Raw genomic sequence first — 20,551 nt, forward strand, 5'->3', positions numbered from 1 at the left:
TTTTTTTTTTTTATTTTTTTTTTATTTTTGGCTGTGCTGGGTCTTCGTTGCTGTGCACGGGCTCTCTCTAGTTGTTTTGAGTGGGGGCTACTCTTCATTGCAGTGCACGGGCTTCTCGTTGCGGTGGCTTCTCTTGTTGCGGAGCACGGGCTCTAGGCGCAGGGGCTTCAGCAGTTGTGGCTCATGGGCTCTAGAGCGCAAGCTCAGTAGTTGTGGCAGATGGGCTTAGTTGCTCTGCGGCATGTGGGATCTTCCTGGACCAGGGCTCAAACCCGTGTCCCCTGCATTGGCAGGCGGATTCTTAACCACTGTGCCACCAGGGAAGCCCTATATTTTTATTTTAAGTAGAATTTTTAATTATTTAAATGCATAGCTAATTTTTTTTCAGCCACATTGAGATTTTCAATAGTTTCATCCTTTTTGCAAGCACAAGGTCCTAAATTCTTTATTTAATAAATACTTATTGAACCTAAATAGGTTCCAGGCACTAAGTCTTACATTCTAGAGATAAACAAAATCATCATGAAACATATTCTCATGGAAATGGCAAAGTTTATTTTATTTGTTAGTTTTTAATCAAATTCTATGATATGTTTTATCTATTTCTGTGCACACTGATGTTCTTATATCTATGTTTTCCTCTAGATAGATTAACTATATAAAAATTAAATACAGGGCTTCCCTGGTGGCGCGGTGGTTGAGAGTCCACCTGCCGATACAGGGGACACAGGTTCGTGCCCTGGTCTGGGAGGATCCCACATGCTGCGGAGTGGCTGGGCCCGTGAGCCATGGCCGCTGAGCCTGCGCGTCCGGAGCCTGTGCTCCGCAACGGGAGAGGCCACAACAGTGAGAGGCCCGCGTACCGCAAAAGAAAAAAAAAAAAAATTAAATACATGGTTTACTTGTTAACTTGGTGATATTCTGTGAGTGGTAAACTCTTAATATTTGTGTGTCTAAATTTTTTTTTTATTTTTCTTCAACTCTTGCAGGATAGTTTAGTTGATATAAAATCCCAGACTGAATTATTTTCCTTCTACACTTTGAAGATATTATTCAATATCTATTATTGTTTAGCACCTATTGTGAAAGTGCGAAGAATATGTTGTTGGTTTGCTGTTCTTTTATGGGTAATGGGTCTTTTCTTTCAGATGCTTTTAAATACATTTTCTTTATACTTCTGTATTATAGTTCCACTATACTGTGCACTGATTTGGGTCTATTTATTTATCTCACTACTACTCAGAGTGCAATCTCATAACTTGGTTCTCAAAATTATCTCTTTGTGTGTTTCTGCTCTGCTATTCCCTTCATTCTCTTCTTCTAGAACTCCTATCAGTCACAATTAAGCCTCTCTCAAAAGTGTTCTTTATGTCTTATACCTTTTTAATATTAAAAAAATTATTAATCACTTTGCATTTTGTTCTGAATGAATGTCCTAATTCACTAATTCTTTTTGGGGTGTTGACTAGATTTTAATATTTCTAATAGTTGTGGGTATCAGTTATCTATGGCTTATAATAACCACTCCCTTTCTCCCCCAAACTTACTTTAGATTAAAGCAATCATTTATTTCTTCATGATTCTTCAGTTTCGCCTGGGCTCCACTGGGTGATTCTTTTTCTGATCTGGTCTTGACTTGTTCACACAGGTACAATCAACTCAACGGGGGTGTGTTTCAAGATGGCTTCACTTACCCGCCAGGCAGCTGGTACTGATGGTCGGCCAGGGTGGCTTGCTGCTCATTCTTGTAACATCTCATCCTCCAGTACGTTATGTTTGGCTTGTTCCTGTGATGAGGGAAACATTCCAAGAGGTTGAAAGCAGAAGTTGCCAGCCTTCTTAAAGCATAGACTTCACAAATTTACACAGCACGATTTTCCCCAAAGTCTATCGGTTAGAGCAAAAACAAGCCCAGCCCAGAATCAAGGTAGTAGACAATTAGATTCTGCCTGTTAATGGGAGAAGCTTCAAAGGCATATTTCAAAAGGGTGTGGACCGAGATGAGTGTGATTTGGGGGAGGGGCATTATGGCAGCAGTCTGTTATAGCACCCACCACCTAGACCAAATGGCTCATGTTTTTCCCATATGCAAGATATACCTAGTTCCTCCCAATAGTCCCACAGTTTTACATGACAGCATCATTATCTGTGACAGATTAGGTGATAGATGAGACTCCCCATCTGCAACTCTTCAAGTACAGGCACTCTTGATCTGGAGACTTGTAAAGTTAAAAAGAAATTATTTACAACCTATACCCCAACATACATAATAGTAAGGCATGGACAGATTAACTACAATAGACATACCTAATGAAAAAGGGGAGAAATAGAATGGGGAAGAGAGCAGTCCCTAGACCATAGCAATTCTGAAATCTAACTGTATGCATTTATCAGAGCCTCCCTTTCCAGGGTAAGGAAATGAACCATAGCAAAGGCCCGATTTTTCTGTGAAAGGCATTCTCGGCCTGTTTCCTGACCATAGACATTTGGGATCCCAGAGACTTCTTTGCATTTTGAACTACTCTACTCCCTATAATTGAGCCTGTTATAACTTCCTCAAAAAGATTTTGGACTGGTTATGAATCTAATTGAGATTTGCTCCATGCCCCAAAAGCCGCATCCATGATTCTTTTAAAATAGACCTCTAATTACTTTGAGCCCTATGTGAGGTTGTTGTGAGATAATATCTTTAAGATTCTTAGAAATTTTCCTCTAACTATGAGGATTTACTGGGCACTCCCATAAATCTCTCTGTGTTCTTAATTAAAGGTCTTAGAGCCACACTCTTAACTTGATCTTTACTCTGAGACCATAGCTGAAAAGTCTAGAAATATGAAATGGTTTTATTTTATAATCCGGCATAATTTATTTTATAATCCAGCGTGTCTTGATTGTTTATATTTCCTCTAAGTTACACTTGTCAGATGAATGGTTCTTTCTTTAGCTCGTCTCTCTCATTCCATATTTATCATAGACAGACACAAAAAGCCAATAGTCATTTTCAACATCCTGCCTGGATATCTCCTTGGACAGATTGATTCGTTCATGGAGAACTCTTTCTGTCTTCCCAGCTATTGAAGTCTTAAGTTTTGCCAGTAGTTTTGGATCACTGATCCCCATCTTTCCACAAAGAAGAGTTTCTCAGTGTGTTTCCATTTAACACTGATGGTTGCTTCACTGTCTTAAAGGGTTCACCCACCACTTAGTCCCAAAGCCAATGCCAAGCTTTTAGGGTTTTGTTATGGCAGCACCTGATTTGTAGGTGCCAATTTTTGTGTCAGTTCTTAGTTTCTGCATAACAAACCACTTCCAAATTGCAGGGCTTAAAGCAACAACTGTTTGTTGGTTTAATTTAGTTCGGGCTCTGTCAGGCAGTTCTCGTGCTGATCTTGTATGGGATCATTCATGTATGGTTTTGTCTTCTGAAGCTTCACTGGGATGGATATTTCAAGTTGGTCTCAATTCCGTGTCTGGCAGTTGGTGTTGGCTGTTGGCTGCAGCTTTCTGATTCTTCTCTACATGGCCTCTCACCCTTAGAGCCCAGAACTGGCTTCTTCACATGCTGAAAGATTCATTCAGTGATAGAGAAAGCAGAAGTTCAAGATCCCTTAATGACAAGCTTAGGAAGTCACACCATGTCGCTTTTGCCATATTCCATTAGTCAACGCAAGTCTCAGAGCCAGGCCAGATTAAAGAAGTGGGAGACTGTTAAGGCACTAATTTTTAATAGACGGAGCAGGGAAATCATATTTCAAAAGGGTGTGGAATGAGGGGGTTATGATTCATTGAGGGCTGTTATCCTAACAATCTACTAGAGTGTTTATTACAATGACTATATTTTTATAGCATATTTCTAGTGGATTCTTTTAACATTCACTATGTTTATTTCATACAGATTTCCTCTGATTTTGTTGAACACTTTCTTCTTAATTTTTAAATCACTTTTGTATGTTAATTTATAATTTAAAGCACCCTAAAGATATTTACTTTAAAATGTTTATCAGATACTTGAATGAATTGACTTCATATGCAGTGATTTTATGTTCTAGTGTGGATTTCTGTTTGCTTTTTTATTGATGTGCACATTTTTCTTCAAGCAATTCTAAAGTTTTATTTGCAGCTTATTTTGATTAGAAAGGATTCTCTCTCTCTTGCTCTCGCGTGCTCTCTCTCTCTCCCCTCCTTTCTATCCCCATCGCTCTCTCCCTTCCTACTCCTTTGTGATTTCTGGCTAATGGTTGGCCTGAACCGTGTTCCACACGATCAGCACCTAGAATAAGTCTATCATTTTGCTTTTTCTACTTTGCGAAGATTGTGGATCCAGCTATTTACAGAGTCAGTCCTGGTTTATTTCTTGTTTATATCCTCCCATCTCTACAGCCCGCATGTTCCTACAAGCCCTAGTCACAGAGAGCCATCAGCAGCAATTGTTCTTAGCTTCTTTCTTTAAGTCATGAGTCTAAATTAGACTCCAGGCAGACGAAGGACTCTTTTGGTCTCTATTGACCATCTATAACTAAATTTCAGTCTACTACTACCTTCTTCCAAACCCGAGATTCAGCAGGCCTCTGCCTTCATTCTCCTCACTGCTTTGTATATATGTGCCTTTTCCAGTTTACAGAAGTTTATCTTTTTCTAAAGGTTGTTTGCTCTTTTGCTTTTCTCTTTTCATATTTTATTTATTGCTACTATGTATGTGCATTTAACGGGGTATAAAAATTGTGGATTAGCACTTCCATTTGTTCTTAGCACTTCCCTAAATTCAGAAAAAGAAACATATGTTGCACAAATGTATAAACATTACTTAAATTTAAGCTGACATTTAACAGAATCAAACTCTTTGTCTCTTGAGTGATGTTGTTACCGAGTCCAAGCTCACTCTGCTTGCCGCATAACAGGCCAATAAATCAGGAGGTGAGGTGTTGAGGTAAGGAATAGCAGACCGAGAAGATGGCAGGCTAGTGTCTCAAAAAGGCCGTCTTATCGGGGTCTGGATCCCAGTTTCTTTTATAGAACAGAGAGGGGGTGGAGGTGAGGAATTCTTGCAGATATCTCCTGGAATGGCCAGCCTTGGGGAGGGGATGTGTTAATTTCTTCTCTTTTGCGGCCATTCACAGGTGGACAGGGTCAACATGTTTTTTACCTGAACAAAGGCACTTTGATTTAACACTCAGGCAGAGGGGCAGGGTTCCCTGAGGCAGGCCATTATGTATAGACAGTATCCTTTTAGTGAACAAAAGCAATTTCAAAGCAACAAGCAAAGAAAGTAAAAGAAACAGAGGCAACATGTAGTCAGATTTTGTTCTTCCTTGTAACAATATTACCTCAAAAGAGCATATATTCAGTAGTCTAGTGGTAAAAATGTCTTTTAAAAATGTTTCAAATTGGGTTAATAATATTATATTTACTATTCTCAGGGATACCATCATTTTACATGAAACGTCATATAGTACCTAATGACAATGTACCTGATGAGGAAAGTCCTCAGAGGCACACAAAGCGCTTGAGACGTGGAAGTGTGACTTTTAAGACTGCTAAGTAAAATCCATTCTTTTCAAGGTCATTTTGTCTCAAGCCCTTAAGGCTTGCAATCCATCAGGGTTGAGGCTGTATTGTATTTATGTAAAAAGGGTCATCGTGGTCAATAGGACTGTATGGTTGTAATCCCTTATCTAACTTTTTTTCTGCATTTATTTACAAGATGGAACTGAACAGATAAGATTATGTCCAAGGACACACAATGGCAGAGCAATAAGCAATGTAAAGATCGCTAATTGTAGGAGAGAGGATAGTTACCTTTTGCAATTTACCATTTGTCATTATGTTCTTGTGAGCAGACTGTGGTGATGTCATTGGGGCAAGAGAGAAGGAACCATTTTCACTTTTCCCAGGCTTCTTCTGTGTTGTCAGGATGGACTAAAGAGGAAAGGCTGGGTTTTCCTAAAATTTGTCGAGGAAAGGCTGGTGTCTATCTCACTGAAATTCATAAGGTGGCAAAGAAGATGGAGGAATATTAACTTTCTATTCTCCTGACCATATTTTAAGAAAGACTGAGTTAGGAAAACTTCCCAACATGATAACACCAACACAGTTGCCGATTAGCGGTTATACGCCTTGTTACTGAAATTTATATTACAAAGTGGAGGTGCAGGCATTTGGAAGCTTTCACAAAACTTCCAGGAGATGAGAGCCTTCTGAACAATCTAACATTTTCTGTCCATCTGTACCTCAGATTGTCCTTGTCTGGTAATTAACAAAATATCTTATTGCAATTGGGTCACCCCCTGATGCGCCATCAAGGATTAGTTGGGAGCGTAAATACTCAGTCCTTGCATTGAGATGTTAAAACATGCAGTACTTTCCTGCCTTTGCTTTTCCCATAGGGACATTCTCAGTGGGAAGTCTGGTAAGAGAACATTCTCTACATAGGCTTCCTGGAGTTTCTCAAGCCACTAGTAGCCCCTTGTTATATGTATGCAGCATTTCCTCCTTTCATTGGCTTGCACTTGATTGAGACATTGCCACATTTGCTGTTTACTATTCTCATTGTTTCTCTCTCTAGTGAATGGGTACCTTAGGCTTATGATCTAACCTTCAGCCTGTCAAATTCTATTACTTTAACGATATAGTTTTTTTTTTTTTTAATGCATGCTCTAGGTAAATACATCTCATTGTATAACAGTGAAGTTTATTCTATTTTCTATTTGTAACTTTGGAAGTATGAAGCTATATTTTCCTTCTAGCTATCTGGTAAATTTCAGGGTGTATTAAGGACTGTCTGGGGGTTAGGTAAATTATTTGTACATTAAGAAAAGTTGTCTCCATTCTCTTGTGTTCTCTCATAATGCAAACTCAGTTTCTAATATGGTGAGTTTGTACCAGAAGCATAACTATGAGGTAAAATATTCTAGATGAAATAAAACCAGTTTTTAAACTTATTTGGGTGTTCTTAATTTTTAAAAGGCCTTTTCATATAAATTGTTAGAGATACAACATATAGAACTGTAAATTTCAAGTGCAAGGAAATAACCTATATAAAATACATTTATTGGATTTATCCATAAAAGGTACCATTTTTTTTGACTGTTGCATTCAACTATCTCAGCATACCAAGTAATCATATTTGAAAACTCTTCAAAAGAACTTCAGTAGGGAGCTGTGAGGATATAAAAAGCTGCAAGAGAATGTAACTCCCGCCTTAACAAGAATTTAGGCTCATCTACAAAATTATAACATCTTGAGAAATGATCAGAGCTGAGGTCTCAAGGCAACCCAGTAGACTAAATTCCAAAGACTGTTAGGCCCTTCTGAGAAGAGATGGAACAAATGAATTGCTTCATCTTTGGCAGAACATGGGATGAAGAAACAGCCACTGTAAAAGCAGTTAAGAAGAAAACAGTTAAAATTTAATGTATTATTAAAGGTTGGGTTTGGCCAGCATGAAAGTTTAGAACCTCTGGAATCTCCAGACTCAGCAGGAGTGTACATTCACTTTCCATTTCTTTTTCACGGGCAGCCACTGGATGATTTCTTCCACAAGAAAGATTAGGGGCAGGGCAAGAAAGAGCTACCCTCAGGGGTGCATGGGCGCAAAACTTGGTCTACATCTTGAATCCTTCCATTATATGAACAAAAGGACTCAGACAACTTGGAGAGAACCCAGGCAAAGATCCATTGTTTATAGGGTAAGGGTAGAAGCAGGTCATCTGCTCCTGGAGGAGGGATACAAACAAAACCTGTCTTCTCTTGAGAGAGGAAAAGGAAGTCCCCATGGCTCACACTTTAAGCTAGGCACTGAGTCGAAAGAAACAGCAATCTCCTTTTGTGGGAAGACCAAGAAATCATCCTAATTAGGTCCTCAGGTACGTTGTCACTGAAGGAGCAACAAAAGCTATTTGCTGCAGAGCAAGGAGCTTGGACCCAGCCTGCTGCACATACGCCAGCACTACACTGATTGAAGGAAGTGTTTGGATGAAACGAAGAAAAGAGCAGGTCTATAGTACTTAGTGTGCAGTGTCTGACTAAGAATAAGGCTGGACTAGGGGAACTGAAAACTGTCCCTCTCTGCTCCCAGTATGAGTTTTTAACCAGGTAAAAGTCACAGTACTTTACCAATGAGAGAAAGCAAGATTGTGGAGACAGCCTCTGTGGTTCTGGCAGGCAGGTCCTACTGAATGTTAAGAGTAGAACAGGAACACTGAGAAAAGTCCTTGGGAAACCTAGGTTCAACACTAAGCACAAGATACCAGCTGCCCACAGCTGGGGGAACTTGAAGTGTGTGACGTTATGAAGGAAGCTGTAGCAACAACACGTCCTAAAACCAACTCCACTAATGATTAGGTTGGCTCAATCTCCCCGACTAATGGCTGACAGAAAAACATAACTGACATGCCAAAAAGAGGAATAAGCAAGCAAAAGCAACAGACGCAGATCCAGATACATGTGAATTTAAAATAACTACAATTAGCCGGCTAAGAGATATGTAAAACATACGGGAAAAAGTCAGTAAAGAGAGTAAACAGTAGTAAAGAGTAAAGAGGGAGCTATAAGAAAAAGTCAAATAGAAATACTACAAATAAAAGAAGATGGTATCAGAGATGAATAATGATTTCGATAGACTTATCATCGTACTAGTTACAAAATAAAGAATTAGTAAACTTAAAGACCAATAGAAGTAATTCAAACAAGCCAATAGAAGAAAAAAATGTGTTAAAAAATAAACAGAATATCTAAGACAAGTGGGACAACATCAGATGGTGTAATATAAGTGTAAATGGAATCTCAGAAGGAGGACAGAGAAATAATAGGAAAGAGAAAAAGATATTTGAAAAGATAAAATGATTACAAAATTAATCAATAATTGATAATCAAATTAATCAATTAATCAAAATTAATCAGATTCAATAGCTCAGAGGACCCAGTCGAGTTTACATGCAAATACATACACACATACCTAGACAATTCTTTAAAAAAATGCTGAAAAAACAAAGATTAAAAAAATTATCACAGAGAAAAAAAAATATTATGCACAGAGAAGCAAAGATTAAAAGCAACAGATTTCTTGTCTAAAACTATGCAAGATAGAATGCAGTGGGATCACATCTTTAAAAGTCAGAGTTTAAAAATTGGTCAGTCAGGAATTTTATATTGAGTAAGAAATATTTTGAAAAAGCCAAAATAAATATTTTTCAGGAAAAATATTCTGAGATAATTCTTACCCATAGACTTAAATCAGAAAAAAATGTTTTATTTTTAGTTTTTTAAGGAACCTCCATACTGTTCTTCATAGTGGCTGTATCAATTTACATTCCCACCAACAGTGCAGGAGGGTTCCCTTTTCTCTACACCCTCTGCAGCATTGATTGTTTCTAGATTTTTTGATGATGGCCATTCTGACCAGTGTGAGGTGATACCTCATTGTGGTTTTGATTTGTATTACTCTAATTAGTGATGTTGAGTATCTTTTCATGTATTTGTTGGCCATCTGTAAATACCACATGTTAACGCATATATATGGAATTTTAAAAAGCGCTACTGATGAACCTACTGGCAGGGCAGGAATAAAGACGCAGACATAGGGAATGGACTTAAGGGCATGGTGGGGAAGGGGAAGCTGGGATGAAGTGAGAGAGTAGCATTGACATATACACACTACCAAATGTATAATGGATGGCTAGTGGGAAGCTGCTGCATAGCACAAGGAGATCAACTAGTTGCTTTGTGACAACCTAGAGGGATGGGATAGGGAGGGTGGGAGGGAGGCTCAAGAAGGAGGGGATATAGGGATATATATATACATATAGCTGATTCACTTTGTTGTACAGCAGAAACAAACACAACATTGTAAAGCATTTGTACTCCAGTAAAGATGTGGAAAAAAATGTTTGTAAGATATTTAAAGTATGCGATGTGAAGATATGATACATGTATACATTGTGAAAGGACTTCCACACTGAGTTCACACATCCATCACCTCACATATTTACATTTTTGGGGGGGATATGAGAACATTAAATTCTACTGTCTTAGCAAATGTCAATTTTACAATATGACATTATCAACTACAGTCACCACGTTTCACATTATATCCTCAGACCTTATTCATCTCATAACTGAAAGTTTGTATCCTTCTACCAACTTCTCCCGATTTCCCCTACACCCAACCTCTGGCAACCACTTTTCTATTCTTAGTTTCTATGAGTTTGACTTTTTTTTTTCCTAGATTCCACTGTAAGTGATATTATACAGTGTTTGTCTTTCTCTCGCTGGCTTATTTCACTTAGTATAATACCCTCCAGTTTCACCAGTTTCATCCATGTGGTCACAAGTGGCAGGATTTCCTTCTTTATTTAAGGTTGGCATAATATTCGAGTGTGTGTGTGTGTGTGTGTGTGTGTGTGTACCACATTTTCTTGATCCACTCATCAATTGACAGACACTTAGGTTGTTTCTATATGTTGGCTATTGTGACTATTGCAGCAGTGAACTGTAATGAACATGAGGGTATGTACATATACCTCTTCAAGATAATGATTTTGTTTCCTTTGAGTATGTACCTAGAAGTTGGATTGCGGAATAATATGATAGTTCTATTTTTAACTTACTGAAAAACTTCCACACTATTTTCCATAGAGCCTGTACCAGTTTATATCTCACCAACAGTGCACAAAGTTTCCCCTTTTTGAGGATGCTGCTGCATCCTCACCAGCATTTGTTATCTCATGTGTTTTTGATAATAGCCACCCTAATAGACGTGAGGAGATATCTCATTGTAGTTTTGATTTGCATTTCACTCATGGCTAATGATGATAAGGTAATTTTCATGTACCTGTTGGCTATTTGTATGTCTTCTTTGGAAAAATGTCTAATCAGGTCCTTTGTCTATTTTGTAATTGGTTATTTGTTTTGGTTTTTTGCTATTGAGTTGTATGAGTTCCTTTTATATTTTGGATATCAACTCCTTATCAGATATGTGGTTTGAAAATATTTTCTTCCATTCCATAGGTTGCCTTTTCATTTTGTTGATGATTTTCTTTGTCATGCAGAGTTTTTCATTTTAACACAGTCCAAATACTCATTTGTTATACAATATTGCATCAGACTTAGAAAAGAACATACTTAAAGTGACAATGGATATTTTTTAAAAAAAGAACTACTGTTAACATCAGACCCAGTGGTAAAATACTAAATCAATTCCTGTAAGATCTGATAAAAAGGAAGAAAACCTGCTCTCACTACTTTTATTTGAAATTGTACTGGAAAGTCTAGAAAGTGCAAGAAGCCTAGATAAAGAAATGGAAAGCATGAAAGTAGGAAAGGAAGAAATTAAACTGTCTACTCACGGATGCCATAATTGTCTATGTAGAAAATTTCACAGCATCAGTCAAAATTTACTAGCATTAAGTTTAGTGAGCTCACAACATGCAAGGTCAATATATATCAATATATAAATATAAATATTTTCTAAAATTTATCAATGATCAATAGGATACTGAAATTTTTAAAATGCTATTTATAATGCACTAAAACAAAAAGTCTTTAGGACTATATTTAACAATATTCATGCAAGACATTTGTGCTAAAACACACAAAATCCTGGTGAAAGAAATGAAAGAAGATCTAAGTAAATTGAGATATATACTGTTGACATGCATTAAAACATCTCAAATGCATCAAAACAAATTTGCATAACTCATGTTACCTGACTTCAGGACTTATTAGAAAGCTACAGTAATCAAGACATTGTGGGTTTGGAGTGAGGATAAAAATATAGTAGATCAGTTGATCAGAATAGAGAGTACAGAACTATATGTATATATATCAACTGTTTTTCAACAAAGAGCTCAAAGTAATTCAGTTGGGAAAGAATTTTTTTTATATATAAATGGTGTTGGAATAATTGATCAGCCATATGCACAAGAAGGAACTTCACCTCTTATATCATATAAAAATTAACTTGATATGGACCATAAACCTAAATATAAACTATAAAATGCCTAGAGGAAAATAGATAAAAATATTTTTTACCTTTGTTTAGGTCAGTATTTATTAGAAAGAACACAATAATCACAGACCATAAAAGAAAACATGGTATTAGGTATTATAAAAATTAAAAGTTTTTGGCTTTGGATAACACTCTTAGGAATATGAAGACAAGCAGAACACAGTTATGATAAAGAACTTGAATCCACTGTATATAAGGGACTCTTAGAACTCAAAAAGAAAACAACCCAATTAAAATGTATGAAAGATGTGAATGAACACCTAGAAAATATCACAGGAACCATCAATAAGCACATGAAAAGATGCTCAACATCATTGGAATGCAACATCAGAGGAATGCACAGTAGACCAAAATATGATAATATTTTAACTATTTTGTAGTGACCAAAATTATCCAAAACATGACAGTATCAGGTTTGGCAAAAATGTGAAGTAACTGGACATGTCATAAGTTGCTAAGCTAATTCACAAAAGCACTGCCAGTTGGAATGTAAAATGGTACAACCCCTCTGGAAAATTGTTTGACAGTTTCTAATAAAGCTAAACACACACTTATCATACAGCTCAGAAATTCTGCTCCTTGATTTCCCCCCAAGAATAATGCCAACACATGCCCCACACCATGACCTGTACATGACTGTTTACAGCAGTTTTATTCAAAATTGTCAAATTCTGGAAGCAATTCAAATGTCCATCAACTAGTGATTGGATAAACAAATTGTGATATAACTATACAGAGAACACTGCTTAGCAATGAAAAGGAACAGACTTCCGATACACACAGCAAGATGAATGATTTCCAAAAGCAGTATGCTAAGTAAAATAGGTCAGGTCTGAATGACTACTTACTGTATGATTCCAGGCATATACTATTCTGGAAGAGGCAAAGATATAGGATATTGATCAAGAAGAGGTAAGAAAATAGATCCATGGCTTCCATGCTGCAAGGAGGGGAGGGGTTTGAATCCAAGGAAACACAAGGGAAGTTTTGGGGATGATGGAAATTTTCTATATTTAGATCATGTTGGTGGTTAGCTGGCTGTCTATATTTATCAAAACTTATTGACTATGTACTTCAAAGGGGAAAATTTTACTGTCTTAAATTTTACCTCAGTAAGCCTGCCTTAAAATGATTTTCAAATTACATTTACACTGGAGGAACAAGAATTCTGTAATCAATTAGTGTTTATTCTCTGCTCAGTTCTGTGTCAGTTTCTCTAATCAGAAAAGTATTGCTGCCCTGGAGGAACTTACAATCCAATAAGGAAGAGATAATTAATATATATGAAACAATTAATAAATTCATTAATAAACGTTTGAGCACCTTCTGTGTCCTGGCACTTTTCTAGGAGGTAGGTTACATAAATCAAGATCAATGACAACCACAAATTTTTGCTAGGCATACACACATACGCAACACACACACACAAATGTACATGCATATTGGTATGCATATGTGTATTCATTTGCTAGTGTTGCCATATAAAATATCACAGACTTAAGCAATATAAAATGCCACAGTGGCTTAAGCAACTGAAATTTCTTTTCTCACAGTCCTGGAGGCTTCAAGTCCAAGATCAAGGTGCCGGCAGGGCTGTAAGGGAAAGATTTGTTGTAGGTCTCTCCCCTTGCTTGCAGACAGCTATCCTCTTGCTGCCTCTTCACATGGCACACATGCCCCTGGTCTCTTTCTTTGTATTTCCTCTTCTTATTAGGTCACCAGTCAGACTGGATTAGAGCCACCCTAACAGACTCATTTGAATTTAATTACTTCTATAAAGGCCCTATCTCCAAATGCAGTCACATTCTGAGGTATTGAGGGTGAGGACTTGAACATATGAACTTGGAAGGGAGACAATTCAGCCCCTAACGGCAAATATAAAACTTTTATTTCTTATGACTATTAAATGAGATAGATATTATTATACCTTTTTACAGATGAACTGAGGCTTTGTGAGATTAAAAAAGAAACATCAATAATTTTTATAGATTTTCAAAACTGGATATTTTATTCCTGTCATCATCATAATCATGACGTCATCATCATTACCATCCCCATCATTGTTATCACTATTTATAAAAGGAATATTTTGTATACCCTCGACATTTAAATTTGTATGAGTATCATGTAAGATACAATGGCATTCATTTAAAAATTAGACAACACTATGAATTGTAAAGGGTATGTCTAAAAAGTGAATCTATCTTTATATGAAAATACAATTTAAATAGTAAAGTTTATATCATCTATACAAATTTAAAACTACTGAGAGATTGGGAAAGGCAAATATAGTTGATCCTTGAACAACACGGGTTTGAACTGGCAAATCCACTTATACTCTGATTTTTTTCAGTAAATATGTACCACAGTACTACATAATCTGTGGTTACTTGAATCCTTGGATGTGAAACCGTGGATACAAAGGGCCAACTATAAAGTTATACACAATTTTTGACTTTACAGTGGGTCTGCCCTCCTAACCCCTGTGTTATTTAAGGGTCAATTATAAGTAATTACTAAAAGAAGGTATTATAGACAATTGTACTAAATATGTCCAACTAGTATTTTATTTTCTGTTTGAGCAACCTAGAGGAATTCACCTTAGGGAATATATTGTCAATAAAGCCTATGGGAGTCATAACCCTACACCACTTTACTATGGACTTTTAGGTGAGGGAGTTCTAGCACTGTGTGAAGCTCTGTAAAAGACAAAACTGGGCTAGAGGAGAACTCAATAAAAACATAGTCATCAATACCATGGATCTCTATGTTCTTATTTATTTCAATGTAACAAGCTCTTTAGAGGCAATATAATGATGATGATATAGTTCTGTGTGAATTGCCAAGAGGTGTCTTTTGGGCCTCATAACTTACAAAATATGACTCAGTTACTGCCCTGAGGGCTTTCCATCTGAGTTAAAATAAAATAAAATAATTGAAACATAAAAGAATATAAGTAGAGAGTTCTCAGAATACCTCCTAAGGTCATCATAAAGATCATTCTCCAGGAAAATGTCCCTGAACATCCATGAAATCTTTTCAAATGTTATCTTATTTCTAAAGCTAGACACATTTGAAGAGCTGTAAATAGAAATATAAATGCACAGCAAATGCATGTAGGGGAAATATTTTAGAAGCAAATAACTAGCAAGACATGTCTTATTCCTTATTACTAAAAATAAATTATTGGTATTACCTATTGATTCAGTTTGAAATAATTCAACAAATACTTTCTAAACACCAACTAGGTAAATTGCCATTGAATAAGGTGCTTAGAAAATAAAAAAGATAATTGAAAATGAGCCCTTCCTTCTCTGGGCTTACAGTTTAGAGTAAGAGGTAAGACATAAACACAAATACATTGCACAGGGGTAAATGCTTACAGAGAGTTATATGTGCTTTGTGAATATATGGCAGGAAAAGTTTTAGTGCTGCCCATTGAGATCTAAGTAGAGTATATCTATTAGGAAATTTTTAGCAAAGAATGTTCAAGACAAAATGAACATTTTTGGAACGGACAGAAGAACATTAGAGTATGTTCAGACAATAATGAGAACACCAGCACAACAAGAGCACTGAATCCCCGGGGGAAGAGCTCCAAGAAATATAGCTGGAACTATGACTGGGTTTTAGGGTGGGGTGGAATACAAAGGGTCTTTGTTTTTTTTAATTTAATTTATTTACTTTTTCACTATGTTGGTTCTTCATTGTTGTACCCGGGCTTTCTCTAGTTGCTGCGAGCAGGGGCTACTCTTCGTTGCAGTGCACAGGCTTCTCATTGCGGTGGCTTCTCTTATTGCGGAGCACAGGCTCTAGGCACGTGGGCTTCAGTAGTTGTGGCATGTGGGCTCAGTAGTTGTGGTGCACGGGCTCTAGAGCGCAGGCTCAGTAGTTGGGACGCACGGGCTTAGTTGCTCTGCGGCATGTGGGATCTTCCCGGACCAGGGATCGAACCCATGTCCCCTGCATCGGCAGGTAGATTCTTAACCACTGTGCCACCAGGGAAGTCCCCAGAGGTTCTTAAATGTCAGACTTTAGCAATTCATAGGAAATACCTGTAGAGAGAACTAAAATGATTAGACATTCAAAAAGTCTTCAGTGAGGCTGTGAAAGTTGGTTGAATTGGGGGTGTGATTTATAGGCAGGATTAGGAGACAATTGAACAGCCTAGACCAGTCCTCCTCAGATTTTCTTAAATGTGTATTCGTATTAAAAAGAAACTTTTTCCCCACTTCCCAGTAGATGTATATGTATACACATATATATTTTATGGACTTCTTATGTACATTATAAAAACATTTACAAACAGAATTAGAAAGGGGATGAGAAAAAGTTAAGTAGAAATAGAAGTTCTATTATTTTCTTCTTGGAATCTCAGTGGAGCATCTGATACCACTTGCGGTATGTGCTGGAGGCAATAAGACATTAAGATGATGAAACTTAGAAATAGTGAAGTAGAAAGAAGGTGAAGCATGCAATTGTTATCATTCCTTAACTCTTTTATACAGAGGAGAAGACCTGGGTCAGCCTGCTTCTAATTTCTGGGAAATTGACTTTTTAAAATCTCATATAATTTTAGATTTAAATGAGACTTCAGTAAGTGTGACCCCTAATGGCTTGGCCTAGAAACCTTCGAGTCTTTTCAGCGATAAAACAACTTTTATTACAATTATGTTCAAAGACAGATGGGAGTAGAGAGATTTTATGATCTCCAGTCATGTTTAAACATTATAATATGAGATCAAATACTTGTGGCCTTAGCTCTTCTCTTGAGTAAAGGTACCTGGCCAGATAAGATAGGAGGGTAGAAAGTTTTCCTTTTGTTTATGCAAAGAGGCAGGATTTCTCTAAGAAATCTGCTAAGCAAGTGCATTAAAATGTATCATTTCACTGAAAACCTGGTGGGCAGGAGAAAATAGTCTTTTCTCACTAACTAAGCTTGTTCTGTAAGAAGTTGCTTCCTTGGGAATGAATGACTGTTAGGTTAGCAGGAACGAGCCATGTGTCAGAGCAGTAGGAAACTTACTTTGTCACCAGTGTAACCCTGTGAAGAGTCTGTGGAAGGATATATTGAGTTTGCATGATGTCCAGAGAATCCCCTCAACGTGTTTCTTCCCCTGTGTCAACTCAGCACTTTGGGACTCATCACTGGCCATGGTACTTAGGGTCTGCCCAACCATGGAAAGAGAAACAGCTTTCTTAGTGAGGAAAAATGGCTGTTGAAACAAAGAGACCATGGAGTAAAGAACTGCAAAGCTCATCTCGTGATCCAAATACTGCTGCCTGGCCCTAGTCTCATAGTGAAACAGCAAGGTGCATTTATATGTGCATGTGAGTACCTGTGTGTGCGCATGTAATATTGGGCTTGAAGAAATGGATTATGAGTTCAGAGTGAGGCCAGGGAGAGTAGGGAAGGCTTTGTTCTAAGTTAAAAAGTAGCCTTTTGAGATAAAGTATTTCATGCAAGTTTATGTTTCAAGAATAATATACTGGGAAATTCTATATTGGTTTGGGTTAAATATGGAACTATTAATTTCATTAGCAAAGGGAACATATCAAAGGTATACTATGAAAAGCTGCATTTTGAAATTTGAAAAGTGGAGCAAAAGAATTTTACTCCACAGCAAATATATTCAAAAGCACAATATTAGTGTCATGTAGAGTATATTTTCTGTAGATTCCGAACTTTCAGCTGAAATAATTTTTTTCTTTCAGTGATGCAGAAACAATAAGACGGTGTTTAATTGCTGCTACAAATAAGGCATTTACTGAATTTAAAGTATTTAATTTTTTTTAAAAAAGATAAAATCAAAGGAGAAGAATATGACTCATAAATTTTTTACTTCCTCCAGCAAAGGTGTTTGTAAGCCCAAAACTACTGCTTTCATAGCAGCAAAGGGGGAAAAAAAGAGGAAATTGTAAATTTAAAAATTCTAAATCAATGGAATATGACATTCCTCTCTGCTTTATATATATATTTTTTTCTTTTCCCCTTGTAGCTACTCATTCTCAAGCCCTTTCAATGATTTTCAATGAACTCATGGTCTTTTCCACACCTAATACCTTAAATGATGGTGTTCCTCAAGGTTTCACTCAGAACTCTTCTCTGTTTGGACCCCGTACTTGGTTCATATTATCCATATCTATGGATGGCCATACATGCTGACTTCCAGTCTTTTATCTGTAGCTCATATTTCCTTTATCAACTTCAGGATGATACTTCTGACTGCTTACCTTTCATCTTCACGTGGGCACCTCACACACACACACACATATCCAAAACAAAGCTCATTGCACAGTCCCCAAGACTGTTTCTCCTCGTATAATCTGTATTTTGATCAGTGGTCTCACCATTGATCCACATACCTATGCTATAAACTGAAGAGTTATTTTACTCTCCTTCCATTGCCCTAATCTTTTACAGATAGTTAATTACTAATTTTAGTTGATTCTGCCTCTCTAACCTTTCCTGTATTTTTCTCTGTTCCACTACTCTTACCTTTATTGCCTTAGTTCAGAGATGTTCCCTCTATGCCATAAAAAAGAAAAAGTAGACATAGTCTTATTTATAAAACACCCTCATGGAACACACAGAATGCAGAATGAAAAAACTTCACTGAAAATAGAATACTTAGAGTGAAAAGTCAAGAAACTCTCAGTCTTACTACTATCGTTAATCTGCTCTGTTTTCCATTATGAAAAATATTACCATCCTTCATGTAACACAAGCCAGAAAACTCTGTTATACTGTAACGCCCCCTCATTTTATTGTCATGTATTATCAAATGCCAAATGATATCTCCTACATATTCCGCAAATGTTTATTTTTCTTCTGCAGTATCACCATTATGCTAGACAAATCTGTCATTACCTCTAGCCTGAATAATTGCAACATAACTTTATTTATCTCTGTCTATTCAGTGCATTCAATCCAATCCATCAGCAACTTGGTAGAAAGAGTGATCACATAAAATGCATTTATAGAGACACCTGGGTTGAGTCAGGATGGAGTGGCCACAGTCGAAATTGCTCTCCTGCTATAAACAACTATAAAAATATTCAGAATATAAGAAGCAGCTAATTAAAGGGATTAAATACACCCAATAAATGGCACAGAAACTGGAGAAAGGGAAAGCACACAAGTGGAGCTGGCTTTCTTCCTGCCCGTAGTTTTCAAACCATATGTGGGGACATGAAGCCCAAGCTGAGAACATTGGTCTCAATGGATGAAAGAAATAGAATCTGAGTAGTAGAAAGATAGTGATTTGGGGCTGCTAATGTTGCTAGAATTGGCAAGTCAGACCACTGGAAGCAGGGAGATGAAGGGAAAGAGCTCTACAAATCTTCTTAGGAGTTTTATTCAAGTCTGTGTCCAATCCTTTCAACTAACCTTGCATCATTCCTGGGATGAAATACACTTGATCATGATATATAATCCTTTTTTTTTTCTTTTGCTGGGGATGGAAGGAAAAGCCAGTGGATTTTTTTTACATTTTATGCTCTAATTAATAGACATTCATTTTAGAGCATTTTTAGATTTAGAGAAAAATTAAGCAGATACTACAGAGTTCCTATATCTCTCTGCCACTCCCAGTTTCCCCTGTTATTAATATGTTGCAGTAGTGTTATACATTCTTTTGTTTGTTGTTGAAGTATAGTTTGTTTATAACGTTATATTAGTTTTAGGTATACAACAGAGTAATTCAATATTTTAGAGGTTATATTGCATTTAAAGTTATTATAAAATATTGGCTATAATTCCTGTGCTCTATATTATATCATTGTATCTTATTTATTTTATACTTACTAGTTTGTAATTCTTAATTCCCTACCTCTACTTTGCCCCTTCCCACAAACCCTTTCCCCTTGGTAACCACTAGCTTTTTCTCTGTATCTGTGAGTCTGGTTTTTTTTTGGTTGTTGTTATCTTCATTTATTTATTTTTTAGATTCCGTATATAAGTGAAAACATGCTGTATTTGCCTTTCTCTGTCAGACTTATTTCACTAAGCCTAATAGCCTCCAGGTCCATCTGTGTTTGTTCTTGCAAATGTCAAAATGTCCTTCTGCTTTAATAGCTCTCTCTCTGTCTCTCTCGCTCTCTCTCTCTCTGTCTCTCTCTGTCTCTCTGTCTCTCTGTCTCTCTCTCTCTCTCTATCCATTCATCTGTTGATGGACACTAAAGTTACTTCCATAACTTGGCAATTGTAAATAATGCTGCTATGAACATTGGAGTGCATATGCTTTTCAAATTAGTGTTTTCCTTTTCTTTGGGTATATACCCAAGTGTAGAATTGCTGGGTCATATGGTAGTTCTATTTTTAGTTTTTTGAGGAAACCCTGTACTGTTCTCCACAGTGGCTGTACCAATTGATGAACCAATATTGATATATTAGTATTAACAAAAGTCCATAGTGTACACAGAGTTCACTCTTTGTGTTGTGCAGTTCTATGGCTTTTGACAAATGCATAATGTTATGCATATGCCATCAGAGAATTACTCTGAACCATTTTATATATTTACCCTTTCCAGAATACCATGTAATTG

At 36.8% G+C, this 20,551-nt stretch overlaps 1 long non-coding RNA gene across 1 annotated transcript in view; it reads left to right on the forward strand.

The window, feature by feature from the left end:
- Positions 1-20,551, forward strand: part of LOC309972442 — a 197,517-nt gene that overhangs the window by 153,474 nt on the left and 23,492 nt on the right. The window lies entirely within an intron of this gene.

The sequence above is a fragment of the Leucopleurus acutus genome, assembly GCF_964270905.1.
Source record: "Leucopleurus acutus genome assembly, chromosome: 15".
In the NCBI taxonomy this organism is placed as follows: Eukaryota; Metazoa; Chordata; class Mammalia; order Artiodactyla; family Delphinidae; genus Leucopleurus; species Leucopleurus acutus.